The sequence below is a fragment of the Bufo bufo genome, chromosome 2 (genome assembly GCF_905171765.1).
Source record: "Bufo bufo chromosome 2, aBufBuf1.1, whole genome shotgun sequence".
NCBI classification, from domain to species: Eukaryota; Metazoa; Chordata; class Amphibia; order Anura; family Bufonidae; genus Bufo; species Bufo bufo.
In genome coordinates, this window is record NC_053390.1 from 18,792,308 (window position 1) to 18,798,763 (window position 6,456).

The window sequence follows — 6,456 nt, forward strand, 5'->3', positions numbered from 1 at the left end:
TTATTAAAAAACCTCCTCCATCTTGGAGGAAAGTAATAATTTCCCTTATTCCATAGGTAGATAAAAATTTGAGCAATCCAGGGTCTTACGGGCCTATCTCCTGTATGAATGCCAATGTCAAGCTGCTGGCTAAATTTTGGCCAGTCGCTTGGCAAAGGTCATCTCTTCTATTGTTCAAAGTGCCCAGATGGGCTTTATGCTAAATAAATCAACTGGCCTAAATTTAAGGTGTTTATTTCTTAATCTTCGTTTGCATGATGAGTTTGGGTGGTATTGCAGCGACTGCTTCATTTTTTCTGTGCATATATCTAAGGCTTTTGCCAGTGTGGAATGGTTGTTTTTGTTGAAGTTTTTTGAATGTTTTGGTTTTCTGGGGGGGGGGGGAGTTTATTAGATGGGTGAAAATATTATATTTTCAGCATGGGTTAAGACTAATCTGGATTTGTCATGTTTGTTTAGCCTACCATGGGATCAGTTGGTTCCTAATAAAATTATGTATTATGTAAATAAGGAACCTACAGTGTTTCAGGAGGCAGGGCATCTTTATAGATTGCCTTTAAGAAGGCTGGGACTATATAAACGATTGCATTGGGTTTGGGCTTATGTGAAGAAGAATCTGGGTGTTATGGAATCATTGTTATCTGAATTACTTTATAATATTAATATTAAGGCATTTTTGAAAAAGCAGAGGTGACATTGATTTCACAGTTGTTCAAGGAGGATACTTTTTTTTTCTTGCTGTTCACAGATTTTGTTATTTCATTATATCATACTTTTTGTGGCACTAAAAAAAAGCACTTGTTTTAGGTACGATCCAACTGTTCAATCGACTTTATAGTCACATTTCCTCTTAATAAAGGCTTCGTATCTCAGCTGTATTCAGTGCCGCTGAAAGTGAACCCATCTGAATTCTGTTTTTCATCACAGGATAGATGGTTAAGTGATATGGTTTATCTGGAGCCTTAAAGATCAACAGAGAATCTATCAGGTTCCTTTATAGATATTTTTACAAATCTAACTATAGATTAATGCAATTTAAAGATAACCTGTCACCTCTCCTGACATGTCTGTTTTAATGTAATTTCATGTAATAACAATTCTGGAGTATCTATTCTTATGGTTCTATGTTGTGCCATTCCTGTATTATTTCTATTAGGAGTTATGAATGGAATGCTAGCAGTCTGCAGAAAGGGTACATGGGGGTGGTAACCAGTTGGGGGTGTGTACCTGCACAGTCTGAATATGGCAGCACTGATTGGACTCCCCCCAACTGGCTAATGGTGAAATACTAACTTCAGACATGTGAATCTAATCTGGCCTTAGGGCTGATTCCCACAACCGTGGTGGCCCCGGGAACTGCTGATGTGAATACAGTACAATAGACTTGTGATCACATATGAACTATCATAAAACACTATGATGCCTTCAGTTCAGGTCAGGGGAGCTGTGGTCGGCCCAGAAGATGCGTCCAACAACAGTAGTGTGAATCAGCCCTCATTCCAACAGACCTCAGGAGAAGCCGACTACTGAAATATTTATTACTGAATAGTACAGAGCACGCAATGTGTTACTCAGATATGGATAGATGTTAGTATGGTTATTAGTTCCTGCAGTGCACCAGGGTGTAGAAAAGTACAGGGACTGCTGAGGGTGTTACTGTGATGTATTCATTTTCTTTGGGGTTCCTCTGGTTCACCTTATCAGAAGACTCCATACCAGCCTTAAGGAACCTTCAAAAATGACCGGTAACAGGAATTTCTGCTACTGAAAATCAGTTCGACTCGTCTGAATGGGGACGTTTACCAACCAGCACATGTATTTCTGTAAGCCCTAGTTAGCTGAATGGAATGGATACTTATTTGCAGAAATTTCTACAACTAAATCTACAATTTTGATTTATTCTAGGGGTTAAGCTATGTTGATTTTAATACAGTCCAACAGTCTTACTTTTAAGATTTATATGAGCTCCTCCACCAAAGCAGTACATTACAGGTCTCCCTCTATTCTTTGATGGAGAAGCAGAGGACACGTTGTTGAATGGTGACATCACTAAGGAAATCAAGCCAGCTGTTAAAGGCCTACACAATGACAAATCTCCTGGCCCTTATGACTACACAGTGGGATCTTCTGTGCCGGTACAATACATTCCTCCTCCTCTGTTGAGCCATTACAACAATGTTCCACGCACAGGCTCGATCCAGGATTCCTATAAAGGCGGCTTACATCAAACTGCTACCCAAAGATGGAAACATTCCTAATGCCCCCAAGTTCATATCATCTGAGAAACCAAGACTTGAAGCTGTTGTCAAAAATGCTAGCTAACAGACACAGCCAGGGTCAGTGGTAAAACAACGGAGACATGCACTACTTTGTAGGAAGAGGATCATTAGACTGTAAGGTGTTGTTAGCATAGAGGAGGAAATGGTTCATAATTACATAAAGCTAAAGGGACAACTACCTGACCAGCAAATCAGCCTCCCACTAATAGGCTAGTAAAACATAACCTTTATTCACACAATTAAAACCTAATATTTGGGTCCTTACTGTGAATAAAGAACACATGTACTGACTGTATTAATTGGTCATATGTCTCTTTACAGTAATATCAGTGAGGATAGTCGCACACCAATATGGAAAGTTAGCTCCAGGAAAACTGGCACTCTTAAAGATGACCTGTCACCACAAAATGCTAAACAATACACACACACACACACGAGTTTCGCGTTTATCATGGGCAACCTACACTTTTAAAAAAGTTAGAGAGGGTACTCTCACACATCCCACTTTTTCTACCAGGCCAGACAGAGCTGCTTGCATCTGGCACTGTTTGAGAGATCTCTGCATGGCCACCTGTGTTGGTTTGGGACATCCTTCCAATACTTGAGACCTAGCTCTCGAGCCATCAGTCCATCTAATTCTCGCAATATATTCATCCTTAGTATCGCAGGGACTTCTAAGTCTATTGCACTCTGTACCACGACCCTTCTCTTTTCCATCACCTGGCATCAAAGCTCAATGTAAGCTTGCATGACTCCAACTTTGGTGTTAATTCTGTCTCCGTACAGTATTAAAAGGTATGGGCTCCGCGCGAGACTTCGGTGAATTAATTCGGCATTCCTTTTAACGTCTTTAAAAATATTTTAAATTAGGAATCCAAAATCGGGTTTGTTACTGAAGCCAACTTCGGATTTCTAATTTAAAACATTTTTAACCCCTTAAGGACTCAGCCCTATTTCACCTTAAGGACTTGGCCATTTTTTGCAAATCTGACCAGTGTCACTTTAAGTGCTGATAACTTTAAAACGCTTTTACTTATCCAGGCCGTTCTGAGATTGTTTTTTCGTCACATATTGTACTTCATGACACTTCTAAAAGTGGGTCAAAAAAAGTTAATTTTTTTGCATAAAAAAATACCATATTTACCAAAAATTTAGAAAAATTTGCAAATTTCAAAGTTTCAGTTTCTCTACCTCTGTAATACATAGTAATACCCCCAAAAATTGTGATGACTTTACATTCCCCATATGTCTACTTCATGTTTGTAGCATTTTGGGAATGATATTTTATTTTTTGGGGATGTTACAAGGCTTAGAAGTTTAGAAGCAAATCTTGAAATTTTTCAGAAATTTACAAAAACCCAATTTTTAGGGACCACTACAGGTCTGAAGTCACTTTACGAGGCTTACATAATAGAAACCGCCCAAAAATGACCCCATTCTATAAAATACACCCCTCAAGGTATTCAAAACTGATTTTACAAACTTCGTTAACCCTTTAGGTGTTGCACAAGAGTTATTGGCAAATGGGGATGAAATTTGAGAATTTCATTTTTTTGCCAAATTTTCCATTTTAACCCATTTATTCCACTAACAAAGCAAGGGTTAACAGCCAAACAAGACTGTATGTTTATTGCCCTGACTCTGCCGTTTACAGAAACACCCAATATGTGGCCGTAAACTACTGTACGGGCACACAGTAGGGCGTAGAGGGAAAGGTGCGCCGTATGGTTTTTGGAAGCCAGATTTTGCTGGACTGGTTTTTTGACACCATGTCCCATTTGAAGCCCCCTTGATGCACCCCTAGAGTAGAAACTCCATAAAAGTGACCCCATCTAAGAAACTACACCCCTGATTTTACAAACTTTGTTAACCCTTTAGGTGTTGCACAAGATTTAATGGAAAATAGAGATACAATTTCAAAATTTCACTTTTTTGGCAGATTTTCCATTTTAATATTTTTTTTCCAGTTACAAAGCAAGGGTTAACAGCCAAACAAAACTCATTATTTATGGCCCTGATTCTGTAGTTTACAGAAACACCCCATATGTGGTCGTAAACCGCTGTACGGGCACACGGCAGGGCGCAGAAGGAAAGGAATGCCATACGGTTTTTGAAAGGCAGATTTTGCTGGACTGTTTTTTTGACACCATGTCCCATTTGAAGCCCCCCTGATGCACCCCTAGAGTAGAAACTCCAATAAAGTGACCCCATTTTAGAAACTACGGGATAGGGTGGCAGTTTTGTTGGTACTAGTTTAGGGTACATATGATTTTTGGTTGCTCTATATTACACTTTTTTGTGCGGCAAGGTAACAAGAAATAGATTTTTTAGCACGTTTTTTTTTGTTTTTTACAACATTCATCTGACAGGTTAGATCATGGTGGTAATTTTATACAGCAGGTTGTCACGGACGTGGCGATACCTAATATGTATACAATTTTTTTTATTTATGTTAGTTTTACACAATGATTTCATTTTTAAAACAAAAAAATGTTTTAGTGTCTCCATAGTCTAAGAGCCATAGTTATTTCAGTTTTTGGTTGATTATCTTGGGTAGGGTATGATTTTTGAGGGATGAGATGATGGTTTGATTGGTACTATTTTGGCGTACATGCGACTTTTTTGATCACTTTTATTACCTTTTTTGGGAAGTAAGGTGGGCAAAATTTAAATTTTCTCATTTATTTATTTTTATGGCGTTCACCGTGCGGGGAAAGTAACATGACCGTTTTATAGATCAGGTCGTTACGGACGCGGCGATACCTAATATGTGTAGTGTATTTTATTTTTTTTATTTTTATTCAGTGATAAATGTGTTTTTTTTTAATCTTAACTTTTTTTTTACATTTTTTTGACCCAGACCCACTTGGTTCTTGAAGATCCAGTGGGTCTGATGTCTGTATAATACAGTACAGTACAATATATATTGTACTGTACTGTATTTTACTTACACTTTGTCTGAACAGATCTCTGCCTTTAGCACAGATCTGTTCAGCACCATGGACAGCAGGATGCCTGAGACGGCGTCCTGTTGCCATGGGAACCTTCCCCGTCTGCTCAGTAGTGGTCAGAACTTCGCAGACAGGGAAGGGTAAGGACGGGTCTGTCGGGGGGCTGTCTGGGGACTCTCTCCCTCTCCATCGGGGGGCTGCAAAGGCACAGCAGCCCCCTGATGGGAGAGGGAGGGAGCTCCCTGAGCTGTTAACCTTTTCCATACAGCGGTCCGTACGGACCGCTGTATGGAAAGGGTTAAACGGCTGACATCGCATCACCGATGTCAGCCGTTTATACCAGGGTGTCAGCAATGTGCTGGCACCCTGGTATACCACTGCACACTAACGATTATTCAAGGGGAGGCGGCGGGGGATCGCGATCTCGCCTGCCGCACCGCCCGCCTCCAGCACCTCCCGCACCGCCTGCGACACCCGCCCACATAATATCATTCAGGGGTGCAGGGGGGTTAATAAAACTTTATTTTGGGCATTTTAAAGTTTGATCCCCGCAGTCAGAGACCGCGGGGATCAGAATCGGCTAAAAGCGCAGCAAACCGCAGGTCTGAATTGACCTGCGGTTTTCTGCGATCGTCGATACGGGGGGGTCGCCCCTCCCCCCCCTGCGTTGTTACGGGATGCCGGCTGAATGATTTCAGCTGGCATCCCGTTCCGATTAACCCCCGCGTCGCCGGAATAGCGAATTAAAGCCATGACGTACCGGTACGTCATGGGTCCTTAAGGATTCGGGACCCATGCCGTACCGGTATGTCCTAAGTCCTTAAGGGGTTAAAGACGCATCACACCACCCCTGGGCTCTGGTAACGGACCCTTTTTTGGATCTACTGCACTCCTTCTCCAGACCCTGGCTGCACTGCTCTTCCTGTGTAGCAGGCTTTGTCATCCCCTGTTATGTCTAGCTGAGAATTGTCTCCCTGTGCTGGACTGGAATGATGACAGTAAGTCTATGTCCCAGCACTGCAACAGCTCCTCCTGATACTACAAATGCACAGAAATCCACATGCAAAAAATGCTTGGACTTTCTCTTCTGAAATCTGTGTTACTGTGTAGGTACCCTTAGTTTGTAGAAGCAATGCATGTCACAGCGGTAGTAGAAAGTATAATATAAGCCAAAAAAAGATGTCCATCAGTGACAATGGTGACGCTGTCGTATAGAAAATAGGATA

General features: G+C 41.2%; 2 protein-coding genes across 2 annotated transcripts in view; both read left to right on the forward strand.

Annotated features, from left to right (window-relative positions):
• The window catches only part of LOC120990641 (zinc finger protein 501-like), a 149,263-nt gene that overhangs the window by 15,411 nt on the left and 127,396 nt on the right, over positions 1–6,456 (forward strand). The gene's annotated exons all lie outside the window — the stretch shown is intronic.
• Positions 1–6,456, forward strand: part of LOC120991883 (gastrula zinc finger protein XlCGF26.1-like) — a 67,242-nt gene that overhangs the window by 9,058 nt on the left and 51,728 nt on the right. The window lies entirely within an intron of this gene.